This window comes from Erythrolamprus reginae, chromosome 2, assembly GCF_031021105.1.
Source record: "Erythrolamprus reginae isolate rEryReg1 chromosome 2, rEryReg1.hap1, whole genome shotgun sequence".
NCBI lineage: Eukaryota > Metazoa > Chordata > Lepidosauria > Squamata > Dipsadidae > Erythrolamprus > Erythrolamprus reginae.
The window spans coordinates 319,436,608-319,450,695 of NC_091951.1; the positions used below are offsets into that span (position 1 = coordinate 319,436,608).

Genomic DNA, 14,088 nt, shown 5'->3' on the forward strand with positions numbered 1-14,088 from the left:
AATTCCATTTCCCTGGAGCTAGAACGGCTCATCCCCCTCTCAGGCTCTGAGCTAAGTAACCTTGCGCCTCCAACTGAGGCTGGACCAGCAAAGAAAGTGGGGCTGGTCCGGTTGAGGAGAGTAACCCTAACCCTAAAGAAATTATACACCCTTAAAAATGGGGGCTAGCATGTGAACAGGATATGTGTGGCGTTGTATTCCCATGCATGCTCAGGGCCGTAGCTTGAGGATGAGTGCAATATAAAATATATAAAAGTCTGGGGACCACCAAAATTTTCTTGTTGATTGCCAGTGGTCCATGGACCACAGGTTGGTGACCTAGGCTCCAGCATATGACTCTGCTAGTGCTGGAGAGGGGCTGGTATTTTTGCTAGTTTGGTGGGGTAGTAGGAGGTTTCTACAGTGCCCATGGAACAAAAGCCTATCTGTGGCACAGGACAATATTTTTCAATCAGATTTGTATTTTAGGCTTGTATCTTCTTATTCTTCAAGAGAGGAGCCATAGGTATAAACCTGTGTCTTTTTAAAAAAATTATTGTGACCTTCCTGGATTAAAATAAAAAGATTTTCAGTTTCCCTGTCGGTAGAAGTGATGACAGTCCTCTTTTTTTTTTCTCTGTTATCTAGATCAGTGTTTCCCAACCTTGGCAACTTGAAGATATCTGGACTTCAACTCCCAGAATTCCCCAGCCAGCAAATGCTGGCTGGGGAATTCTGGGAGTTGAAGTCCAGATATCTTCAAGTTGCCAAGGTTGGGAAACACTGATCGAGATCATCATGACATCTTAGTGGAGGTTAGGTTTGTCTCCTACATCTCTTTACAGGTGAGGAGTCTGATAAGATAGGGAGTGTATGAAGTCTCCCATATTTTTCTTTGATCTATTTATATTGTGAATAAGTCAGTCTTGTGTGGACATTGATTCTGAGAAATATGTACCTCAACATTTTATTCTGTGAGAATTGAGGATGGGGACTCTAGTCTGCTGCTTTCTTTCCGTTTGAAACACTGGCAGGGGCAGCAGTAGGAGTAGACACCATTTTTTAACAGAGCTTGTACTCCACCTATGCCTTGCTGTCGCTTCTGGATCCCCCCTGACAGTGCTGTGATATATTATTTCCTCTATTGGAAGCCTTTTTGGTTCCACATCCATGGAGCGGGGGCACTGACTAATAGCTGCTAACTAGGATGCTATTCTCTCACCATCAACACCCCAAGCATTTCTGATTGGTGCAAAATCATGATTGACAGACCGAGCACAATATTGGTTGCCAAAGTATTGGCTGCCCAATACTTCCCTCAAAATGATTCTGATTGGTGAGTAGCCAATGGGAACATTATGTAACTCAAAAGAGGGACAACATTTAAACAAACCAGGAAGTAATCAGATAAAATCATGACTAAAATGTTTTTTTGTTTGTTTGTTAGAAATTTGGTGCTTCTTTTCTAGTCAACTTACACAGAACTGCCTGCTACTGTATTTTATCATTGGTGGGGATGGTGGGGAGACTTAAAAAAAAGCCAACTTTTCAAAATTTGTTTAAGCTTGTTTATCACAATTCTTCTGGTCCAGCAGTAAGGAAAAAAAAAATTAACAAAGAATCTGACAAAGATCTCACACAAACTTCTAGTACATCAGCCTACATCTGCAAAGATGACAATAAATGGACGATAAAAAATTGGGGCAAATACATGGCGGATCACATTCACTATGAAATTATGGAAATTAGACTACATAATTATAATGAAGAGAAATTAGCAGCAACAATGAGGTGGTGGGAGAAGGTTAAAAATTATATATTAACATCAGTAAGCGATGCAAATGTAAGAAATAAAATTCAATCACTCTATAAAGAATGAACAATGTAACCCAGACACAAAGCAAATGAAGGATACAAAATTGAATCTTCCCTGGTGAAGGGATTTTCTTTCTGTTCGGTGATGGTACACTTTATGCTTTTTGTTTTGTTTTTTGTAAAAATTTCAAAAAAATCAATAAAAATTATATAAAAAAAAAAACAAAAACTTCTAGTACATCAGCATACATCTGCAGTCAAAGAATTCATTACAAATAGAATAATAAGGCTGATTATTGGTGGTGAAGGTGGCTTAAACATAAAATAAAAGGACTGTGTAACTAATCTACAAAAATGGGCTATTCAGAGCATTTGTATTTCTAACATGAACCTCCAGAGGGCAGGTACAGAGCTGTGATGCTGTACATGCATTTGTTCTGTGCAGACATGTTCATATCAGACAGAGGTGGGATGATAGCCAGAACACTAAACTGGGCTCGCCGCCACGGCTTGTGAATACTTGCAGGGCCAGCGTGATTTTGCTTCTGCACCTGTGGAGATAGCAAAATCGCGCATGGAGCCGCAGGTGCGCCCGTGTTTCGGCAAGGTTTTTTTGCTTCCATGCATGCCGAAACATGGGCGTATCTGCAGCTCCGTGTGCGATTTTGCTATCTCTACAGGCGCAGAAGCAAAATCGCGCTGGCGCGGCAAGCACTCACAAGCCGTGGCAGTGAGCCCAATTTAGCGTTCCAGCTAGCAGCCTACCCCTGGTTTCAGGCATGCTCAGGGCATGTTGAAACTTGTTCTAGGGTTGCCGTTCTGAGCATGTGCTATCAACAGTAGTGTCTCCAGGCAGATACAAACTTCAGCTTAAAGACAGACCAACATTTGAGAATATCATGGCAGTCTCAGAATCCAATGATATAACAAAGATATGCTAAAGCAGAATCTGATGGCAATTTGTTTGATGAAAAGTGGGGTCCCACATTTAGCAAAAGAGCTAACATATAAGATTAATGAGAGCAAACATAATATGATTATCATGCCCTGTCATTGTCAGTTCTGTCAGACATCAAATGGTGAATCCAATCCACTTATCTAACTTAGTATTTTTAGTAATAATAAGTATAATATATGATACTACTTCCTTTAAAAATTATTCCTCTGATACTGAATTATGAATATTCTTAAGGCATATGTTGTAAAAATACTGCAGCATTGCTTAATGGGATGTCTACAACAGTGTTTTTCAACCAGTGTGCCGCGGCACACTAGTGTGCCGTGAGACATGGTCAGGTGTGCCGCGAAGCTCAGAGAGAGAAAAAAATGAGAGAGAAAGAAAGAAAGAAAGAAAGAAAGAGAGAGAGAGAGAGAAAGAGAGAGAGAGAAAGAAAGAGAGAGAAAGAAAGAGAGGGGGGAGAGAAAGAAAGCAAGAGAGAGAGAGAGAGAAAGAGCAAGAGAGAGAGAAAGCAAGCAAGCAAGAGAGAAAGAAAACAAGAGAGAGAAAGAAAGAGAGAAAGAAAGAAAGAGAATGAGAGAGAGAGAGAATGCAAGAGAGAGAGAGAAAGAGCAAGAGAGAGAGAAAGCAAGCAAGAGAGAGAGAAAGAAAGAAAGAAAGAGAGAGAGAGAGAAAAAGAAAGAGAACGACAGAGAGAGAACGCAAGAGAGAGAGCAAGAGAGAGAAAGAAAGAAAGAGAGAGAGAGAGAAAGAGAAAGAGGGAGAGAAGGTGGGAGAGAGAAAGACAGAGGGAGGTGGGGGAGAGAGAAAGAGAGCAAAAAAGAGGAAGGAAGGAAGAGAGAAAGAAAGAGGGATGGAGAGAGAGAGAAAAAGAGAAAGGGAGAGAAAGAGGGAGGGAGAGAGAAATAGAGCGAAAGGGAGGAAGAGAGAGAGAGATAATTTTTTTGTCCAAACTTTTTTTAGCCCCCCCCCCAATGTGCCCCATGGTTTTGTAAATGTAAAAAATGTGCCCCGGCTCAAGAAAGGTTGAAAATCACTGGTCTACAACATGAAGACCAAATGGAGTTGATGAAACAGACATTACTAAAAATAATATTATTCAACTTTCTATGCCTCAAATTGCATGGATATTCGTTAATGTTTCAGACATAATGAATAAATTATATTTCAAATGAAGTTGAAGTTGCCGGATGAAGTTGAGACATTTGTACAGTGTACCAAGAAGGAGAAATTGCTCCTTTCATTAATGACAAGGATTCATGACCAGACTCCTATGTCTTTCAAGAAAATGATATGTAATTAATGTTACAGAAATTGATTACAAGAAAATAATCACGTGCACCCCAATGAATTTCAAATAAAATGTAATCTACAAAGCATGATTAAAAACAATTATTTCTGTTTTGCTAAAATGTATTCACAATATGATGGATGAAAAAGGTCTGACTAATTTTGCAAAAAACAAAATACATGCTAACAATTCAATGCCTTTGGTGCAACAAATTTTACATCAAGAACAGGACTTGGGACTTTATCTAATGGAAACATACAAGAATGTTGACGGCTTCTTATTCTGATGATCTGCAACATTTTCCAGTAAAACAAGGCCCCTTTGGGATGGACGCTACTAATGTAAGTAATTTTGTAGCTAATTTTTAAAATGTAGCATTTCTTAAATGCATAAATGCCATTTATAACATTTGTTGTTGTTTTTATTAGGAGGAGGTATCAGAATCACAGTATGTGAAAGCCTATGAAGGTATTCTTTTCCCTTTCATACGCACATAAATCTTAGAAGTTTCATTATTTCTACAGCAATACTGATGCTTGTCTGTTTCCATTTCTCCTTCAGAATGTGCAGAAGATGGAGGTGTCTGCCAATTTTTCAATGTCCTAAGATTCATAATAGTATCAATATGTACCATTGGGAAGGGAGCACAGGCCTTCTCCATCATGAGACACAAAAACAATGAATTAGAAGGTATAAATATTTAATTACATGCTTGTAAAAAACTAAGAAATATTGTTAGGAATGTTGATGAGAACTAGCTGCCAAACAATAAAATGTAATCTACCACTTTATCCAACCAGCAGTGTACCCTCTTTACTGTAGCTGTTGTTACAAATGACTGTTTACTTGTTCTTTTTTCCCTCGGAATGGTGAAGTGATCAGTTGTTTGCTAAATGTCTAATGCGAAGTATTTCACAAGGGGCTTATCAAATGGTGGGACCAAGGCCATCCACATTGCATGGAATGTAGGATAAGGAATTTAAAGGTAGAGTGTGTAATTCACATACACATATGTTTTTAGAAAACAAAGTCACTAGGTTTATTGATGTGAGCTAACTTCCAAATAATAAAAATGTAATCTTTACCCATCAGTCAATAACTTTTATGTACTGTATGTCCTAAGTACTATTTGTGTTCCTTCAGAAATGATCAGATGTTTGCTGAATTTCCAATGCTGACAGTGTCACAAGTGGTCAACAAATTATGAAGGCAGGCATGGGTTCCTACTGGTATGCTAGGGTGTGCTGTTCTGGTAGTGGCTTGCAGATTGCATAATTTGCGTGCAACCACTCCAGTGCTGTCTTCGCCAGTCTGTCATGCGGTGACCTCTTTTAAAAAAAAATTTGGGTCCTTTTTTGCTTCCTGCTCATGCACAGAAGCAAAATCTCACGAGGGAACGCTCACACGTGTGAAATGTTGCTGTTTTTTTGTTTCCATGCATGCGTGGAAGCAAAAGATTGGCAAAATTGTGCCCACATGAGATCTGAATGCAAAATATTTGGCATTTTTCTGATGCCTCTGCAACTAGCTACAATTGTCACACTGTCAGGGCAGATGTATCTGTTCTGTCTGGGTTCCCCCAGACCTCAACACCAACTGGAAAAAACAGCCAGACACGCTGGTAAAAGCAAAAGTACTTTATAGCTTGAAAAATAAACACAGAGAAAAACCTGTTCTTCCCAACAGGCAGGCTAGGAGACTTTACAGCAGAGTCCTGATGTCCAGACAATACAGCAAACTTCTTGCTGGCACCTCCACCACTGTAGAGCATAAGACCCCCACCTTTTCCCCCCAAGGTTTCAGTAGTCAAAGTCACAAACCAGAATTCCAAGATGCCAAAGATCACAGCCAGGTCCCAGGACTCCCAAAGATAATACTCCACAAGCCAGGAAGGGTGGGTCTGCCTTTTAGCCTTTCCAGAGAGCACCACACCCAAACCCAGCTGTTGCCTCTTTAGTGCTGAAAGTACCTAGCCAATTGGTCCCTTCTTTGTGTTGCTCTTCTCTGTCGCAGATCGATTATTGCTTGTGCATTTTCCTCTAAGGAATCCAGGCTGCTTGCTGGGGAGAGCTCCCTCTCGGGGGCCTCTGGCTGTTCCCCCTCTTCCTCAGCCTGGGATTCCTCCTCCTCGTCTGCCTGCACCTCCTGTTCCTCATCCTCCCCCTCTGAGCAGGAAACCGACAGAAGATCAGCCGTTCCCTGAGGGGCCTCGGACGGAATCACAACAGTATCCCAGTATGTTTTAGAAGTATTCCAAGATGCCACTTGCAAACCCCGTGGTTATCTTTTGGTTGATCTGGCAGACACTACACCAGGATGCTACAGTTTCTGTCCGCCTGATTGGCCTGCAGTGTATACTTTGAAAAAGAAGGGTGGAAAGCAGTAGCTCAAGCAGCTGTATATCAGTTCATTCAGGATGTTTGAGAAGATAAGCAGAAATTCAGAGATTTTTAAAATCCCCTAAACAAAACAGAGAAAGGCCATCTTATCCAATTCTAACAATGACTTGGAAGGGGCAATAGCAACCCCCCGCAAAAAGACTGAACACTTTAAAAGAGAATCTTCCTCTGAAATCTTCACCAGAATTTAAAGAGGAAAAAATGGGCTTATTAAAAAGTTCGGTGATGGAAGTCTCACTCAAAAAGAAGAAGCTGATCATTCATCAGTCAAGATACTTTATTGAGCCATTATTAGGAGCTGCTACACCACTGGTGACTAATTTATTGGTCAGGTAAACATGTGTATTTGGTGTCACATCATCAGATGGAGCAGCTACAAGGCAGAGTCTTTAGAAACTACCGGCACTAGCAATCCATTCTTCAGCGATCTGATTTAAGTGAGGACATAAAGATTTAAGGTTCACAGTTTGGTGCAGCAGAGGTTTCTACTCTGAATCTCATTTGCCCACCAGAACACTCTTGTTCACCCCAGGACTATGAGAACTATCATCACAGCAGCTGCTACAGAATCCAACAATGCAGGAAATCCTAGATGTAGTGAGGGCACATTATAGGAAAAATGCTGAACTTTTGTTGGACAAAATGAAACAGCATTGGGACATTATGTCTTGGGATTACCATGATAGGTTCTTATACAAGAGGTCCCCCTTCCTGATACTAATGTTTTAGACTTGGTAAAAGGAGCTTTGCAACACCAAGCATATATCGTGAAACAAAACTCTAAAGATTGGAATGAATTCATGAGTGCGTGGCCAAGATGAAGATTCTAACAGTATTGCTGAGTTTTGTATTGCTATTAAAATGTTGCTTTATTGCTGTTTAAATTTTTTTTAGAAAAGCTGAAAGTCTGTGGCTCTTAAGGATGCAACTGAGATTATTCCTGTTTCTGTTACATTGAGGCTCCAGTGTCAAATCCTACAAGTGTCCGGAAGTTTAGTAACCAGTTCAAATTATAAAAATACTGTGAAACAAGCAATGAGCTTAACTTTTTAACTTTAGTTTATGAAAAACCATACACGTTTGGATGCATTGATAATGGTTACATGCTCCAAGTCTCCTTCCTAGTTTGATATGTTTTACAAAATGTTTAACCTTTTGATCATTTGTGACATTGTTCTCAGAGTACAGCTTTAAAACATTTTTCATAAGGTAAGCCTTTAAATGCTTCAGTAGAAAAAAATCACAGTACTGTACTGTCCAAAGGTTATCGCCTGGGGATATTCCACTTGAAGTGAGTGAAAGCTCTAAAAACTTCACAATGGAACTAGGAAAATCTGGTATTATATACAGTGATCCCTCTATTATCGCGAGGGTTCCGTTCCAAGACCCCTCGCGATAATCAATTTTTCGCGATGTAGGGTTGCGGAAGTAAAAACACCATCTGCGCATGCGCACCCTTTTTTTCTATGGCCGCGCATGCGTAGATGGTGGAGTTTGCGTTCCCCGCCGCCCACGCAAAGGGGAAACCCCGATTCGGCCTCCTCGCTGCTGCTGCGCTACCGAGCAGATCAGCTGCTGGGCGGCCGAAGGAACCTTCCCTGGGTCTTCCCCCTCTTGCTGGCGGGCGGGCAAGCGGCGGGCATCAGCGAGGAGCCGGGGTTTCCCCTTTGCGTGGGTGGCCGGGAAGACCCGGGTTGGGGGTCCGGGGGGGTGCTGGGAAGCCCCCCAGGCCGGCTGTGACCTTTTAAAACAGCCGCGCCGCTTCCCAGCTGACTCCCGAAGCCAAACCCGGAAGTGGGTTTTTAAAAAATTAATATTTTTTTAAAAATCGCGATATAGCATTTCGCGAACATCGAGATCGGGAAACTCGAGGGATCACTGTAATCAGTGTAAAATAATTTTCCCTTAGAATATTTTCCTATTTATTCTGTCAAAACAATGCTGACAATCACACTTTTCTTTTTAGCATATACTTTTTATTGGTGATTCAGAGTTCAGAAAGTCTAAATTTAACATTGGAAAAATATCCCTTATCACACCTTCCTGCCACATGCACACACCCTTTAGAAAAAGCATTGTTAATGCAAAATATAAAACTTAACCTATTAGTGTGCCATCACTACCAGCCAGTTTTACTGTTTACTATATAAAATCCATTTACTTACTTGAGCCTGTTCCTTGGATGAGTGATAAAAAAGAACTGTTCATCTTTTCACAGGATTTCTGGTAAGTATTACCGAGTATGTCCTCTGCTTTCAAATACACCACATCATGAACATTATAATGCATTAGGTGTATTATAAATCAAAATCAGTCTCAAGTATCTTATTTCTTTACCAGAAACTCAACAACAGGTTTTAGTACAATCTGTTAAGAGGTCTTCACTCGCTCTTCAAGGTTTAATATAGCATCAGAAACTGAAGATGTGTCATATTGTCAAATGTAGCCCAAGGTTTAAACTGCTGAAATTCACAACCATTTGCAGATGCTATTGTTAACAGCACAGGCTCAGAATGACAACTGAAGGACAAACTCCAACATACAGTACCCTGATCAAACATGTCTGCGTAGCATGCATATATGCACAGCATCACCACTGTGACATGTTGGTAACTACCCTCTGGAGGTTCATGTCAGAAACATGAATGATCTAGTTTTACTCATAATCAATTCTTTGGATGTAGATATATTTGCTGACTTAAGGTGAGTTTGTGTGAGATCCTCATCAGAGTCCACTCTCTTAATTTATTTCCTCTTTTCTGTGGCTCAGAACAATTGTGACAAAATGTATGCTTAAATATATTTTGCAAAATAAGCTTTATTTTTATTTTGTACAAATGGTAAAATACCGCTGCAGGCAATTCTGTATTAGCCATTGATGGGCAGCAGCTGGAATGGCTGGAACCGTTGTTCTGCCGGGGAAAATGGAGTGTGTAGGCTTGTTCCGTTTCCTGCCAGGCACGCAAGCATTGTGCATAGGCAACTGGAGCAATTCCAGTTAAAAATTACCAATTTTTTTGCTTCCGTGCATGTTCAAAAGCAAAGAAATGGGCAAATTTTGTTGCCGGAAAGATGTCCACACACACAATTTCGGCTGCTGCACATGCACAGCAGCCAAAATCTTACTGCGATTCCTGGAGCGGCAGCTGGCAAAGCAACCTGCTTTTGCATGCCTGTTCTCTCACACTGCAGGAGAGAGATGCCTATGGCGCAGCAGAGCACAGAGCAGGCTGTGTGGCCGGAGCTCGGGGCCACCCGGCTTGCATGCTCTCAGCGCCTCTGCAGGAGGTCACCGGAGCAAGGTAAGGGCCAGGCAGGCTGCTTGTAGCATGGGGCAGCAGCCTGGCAGACTGGGGGGGGGGAAAGCCGCTGCAAGAGGCATGTGAGACGTGCTGGTGAGTGTGTGGTGGGGGGCTCGTGGCACAGTGGAGGGACAAGCTGATGGAGCAGCCACTCATGGCAGAGCGGGCAGGCAACTTGTGACGGTGGGACTCATAGCGCGGCAGGGGCTCGTGGCAAGGTGGGGGCTCATGGTGTGGTGGAGGGGTGGCCATGCCACTCATTCCAGTGGTGGGGGCTTGTGATGTGATGGGGGCTCGTGGCACAGTGGAGGCAGCTCTTTCGGGTTGCCCCTCCATGCATGCCATGCATGCTAGTGGACGGGAGTGGACTTCCAGTCCTTACTTTGTTTTTCTGGTTGTGTCAGAACAACCGGCACATGTGCGGAAGCAAAAAAACTTTGGAAATCATGTACATGTTTTTGCGCGAGATTCGGCTTTGCACATGTGTAGAAGCTGGATCTTGTGGCGTGTGCATATGCGCTCCTGGTCCCTTCGGGTAGGGCCAGGAATGGTAGCCCATCCATGGTATTAGCTGATAGAAAAGAAGGGGACAAGCTCAAAATTCCTAGTGTTAAAACAACAAAAAAGCCATTGCTCACTCAACCTATTTTATTAATGCTTTTATCTTATTACTTGCTAGTTCATGTGTAAGCACTGTCCTTTTTTGCATTATGTAATGTTCCTACTGGTGGGCGACCAATCAGAGTTGTTTCTGAGGGTTGTACTAGTTCCCCATTTGCTCAATCTGTCAATCGGGATTTTGTACCAGTCAGAAGTGCTGAGGGTGGGAATAGGATAACATGTCTTCGGAGAGAGGCGGCATACAAATCTAATAAATAATGATGATGATGATGATGATGATGATGATGATGATGATGATGATGATAATAATATGAATACGAAATCCAGCATAGTGATCTTGTTTGCTGTGTTGTATTGACATAATAATAATAGTAGTAGTAGTAATGTGCTCAGTCTGTCAATCAAGACTTAGCATGAATTAGAGACACTTCCAGGTGTCATATTCAGTAGTTCTCAGTGGATATGAACTAATCGGAAGCATTTCTGGAGGAGGGAATAAGACATCACAGCACTTGTGTGAGGAATACAGAAGTGATAAAGAATTATCACTGGGTGGGCACAGAATAAACTCCATTAAAGAATGTAAATACTCATATTGGGAGTCCTGAGGGGACTAAAATGTGGGATTTGGGATAACTTTATTGCTCTGCTTTCAGAATCGGTTGTTTTGGTTCTGTTTGATGGGAAAGAATTAGTGCAACTTCTATTGGGTGTTTGCTTATGGAAGGGTGTTTCTGTGGTTATTTTTTGATGTACTTTGGGAATAGTATAGTGAAGGGTAATTGCGAAGGGTATGGTGAGGTAACCAAGTGGCCCTTATTTTTTAGATGAATCACCTATTAACAAATGATCGTTTTAGCTATCACAAGATAGAACGATGGTCTTAGCCAAGGCTCGCAGTCACTGGCACCATTTTCATATTGGAAAATCTGGGTAGTGGGAACCATAGCTTACATATCTATTAGATTCTGTTTGTTTCTTAACCTTTAGGAATATGTAAGATTGTTTTGAGATTTTTCATGGACTGGGCTCCACCTGTTCTCACTGTAGTTTGTAAGTACGAGTTTAAAAGTCTAGCCAGCAGCAGTCTTCGTGACCGCTAGGGACCACCTTCTGTTCCACTATTGTAGTTCAAAATGGGAAGTGAGACTTTTTTGCCACTTTTTCTGTCCTGATCTTTTTCTTGAAAGGCAAGGCATGCAAAGTTTTAAGTGTTTAGGTGTTTCTATGACACTCATGACTGGATGGAATTAATGTAATGCTTTGCATGATGGAATTTGCTTGTGATTAAATCCACCCCTCTGGAGGTTAATTGGTAGGGTCAATTATCCCTTTCTTGATGTTCCTACATGTTTAACTCCCACTCCACCTAATTAAACATATAATTGGACTAGGATATTTAGGTAATATAGAGATATATAACCTCCAATGTCACTTCATCAGCTGGTGGCTTCAAATGTTAAACCGCATATGATGAATTTAGTGCACCAGGGCCGGGGGAAGCATTGGCAAATTATAACAAATTTCAGCACAAGAATTATTTAACAGGAAAGAAATAAAGGAAATACTCAAACGAACAGAGTTTTAAATTTTTTAATAAACTAGTGGCTAATAAGGTAAAGTCTCCTTTGAGCTTAGATTGACCGCTGATGATTTCAAGGACTCATCCATCTAGTTTTCATGGCAACAATATGAAAGTGGTTGCCATTATCTTTTTCTGAAATGAACATTGGCTCCTACATGATATGTTCCTTTGCAGTTCTCCTTGGCTGGAGTAGTCATGTGTGGGTATTAACTTCCATCTGCCTGGAGACTGGGATTGTATCAATTTTGCCTGCCACTCCCCTTTGCTCCCTTGGGTTGTTCAGTTTTTGCAACAAAGAAGTCCAAGGTAAGTACTGGCAAAAGAGAAATCACCACTCTGGAACTGGGCCTGGACTTTCACTGAGGGAGGAAGTGACTACTCCTGCCAAGAACCTAAAAGAAACATATCAGGTAGGAACCAACATCCATTTTCTGGTGCTCTTATCCAAGAGTAGCAGTGGAGGGCTACCAAAATTTTTACCACACTGTGGTCATGGCTTCTGCAGGACACCCTGCATTTTTTTTCAACATCTTTCAGTGCAAATTGGGCACTCTGGGGTGGAACTGCATTTTTGCTACCCCACTGCGTTCCTCCCTATCCGGGCAGTAGCCCACCCCTGAAGAGTAGTCACTTGTGAGACGTATCCAAGCTAGGTCTCTTTTAATTAAAAGTAATTAAGGATCATACTAAGGTACTAGAGAAGGAAGGCCAATTAAAAAAAAACAATTATTAAGTATTCAATAAATAGTGCATAAACTTACTACTCCCACTGCATTCCCCCACCCCCATGGGCTCAGCAGCCCATTACTGCTGTGGGGGTCTGCCTTTAACCTCTAGACCACAGGATCTCCTCCACTCAGCCTGTACCAGGAAAGAGCCATGCATTTTTTTCTGTCAAATCACCCTGTTATATCCAAATATAGGAGGGAGCACACAGTTTCCTTTTTTGCCTATCGGCCTGTCCAGGAGCCCTATTTTTTATAGCCAACAAACTATATTCTATATGTGTGACATACATACATACATACATACATACATACATACATACATACATACATACATTGCCACTGAAATTCCACAGTTCAAAATGGTTGCTAAAATACCGGAGAGTGGTAGTTTAACATAAGAAAAAGGAACCAACTTAGAAACTGGGAGACTATAATTTTAAATCCTGACTTAAGAACTAGAAAGTACTGAGAAAATTAAATACATGTATTTTAGTGGATAAATGGAGAATGTTAGGCACCAAAATACACTCCAGAAATTGGGTTCATCTTATTCCTGTTCGGGCTGAACTGCAAATATATATGGTAATTTTTTTAAAAAAATACTGTACCCTTATGCTTACAGATAAGCCAAACCAAAATACCGTGAAAAATGTGCCACCTTCAGATAAATCAATTGTGAAAATTTTAAACAGAACTTGTTCTGGAAAATATTTATCGATACAAACTATGAAAACATGCAAAGTCCTTTAGAATATATTGGAAAAACTATACAAGAAGTTTGAGAGTTGACTTATCTGCAAGTAGTGCATTTTTAAATGATAGTTTGGTTAACAAATATTTGGCGATGTTTGTCCACAAAGAGGCTTACCTGTTGTACAGTGTGCCATTTTTACTATTTGGCTCTCAGATTGCTTCAGCTCAATTCTTTAGACCAGTGTTTCCCAACCTTGGCAACTTGAAGATATTTGGACTTCAACTTCCAGAATTCGCTGGCTGGGGAATTCTGGGAGTTGAAGTCCAGATATCTTCAAGTTGTCAAGGTTGGGAAACACTGCTTTAGACCAAAGTAGGTAAAGCAATCCCTTTTCACATCTATTCTTATCTAAGCTCATTTTTGGAGGCCCTGCACAGGTTTGCCCAGAAGGAGATAATGGTAAGTGTCAACTTCATAGCAGGCCTTCTCATTAACAGCGTGTTAACTTTAGAATATCCTTTCCAGTGAGGCACATCTGGTCTTTTTTTCCCTGCTGTCTGTTTGGTGCCAAAGATTTTTATTCTCTGAGGGCATTTAATTTAATTTTCTGCATTGCTGGTGCCATCTGTTGTTCCAATTAGTGTTATCTTTTACTCTAGAGTCTGCTGCTTTCAGCAACTTTTTTATTGATTATTTTAACAGAAAGTTTTATTATG

At 41.0% G+C, this 14,088-nt stretch overlaps 1 protein-coding gene across 3 annotated transcripts in view; it reads left to right on the plus strand.

Annotated features, from left to right (window-relative positions):
* The window catches only part of ADAMTS6 (ADAM metallopeptidase with thrombospondin type 1 motif 6), a 146,197-nt gene that overhangs the window by 14,565 nt on the left and 117,544 nt on the right, over window positions 1-14,088 (plus strand). The window contains exon 1 of one of the 3 annotated variants that reach the window (XM_070743274.1): window positions 12,182-12,256. The exons of the other annotated variants lie outside the window; for them this stretch is intronic. The gene's annotated coding sequence lies outside the window, so the exon portion shown is untranslated. Of the gene's footprint in view, window positions 1-12,181; window positions 12,257-14,088 lie in introns of those variants that run through there. 3 annotated transcript variants of the gene reach the window in all.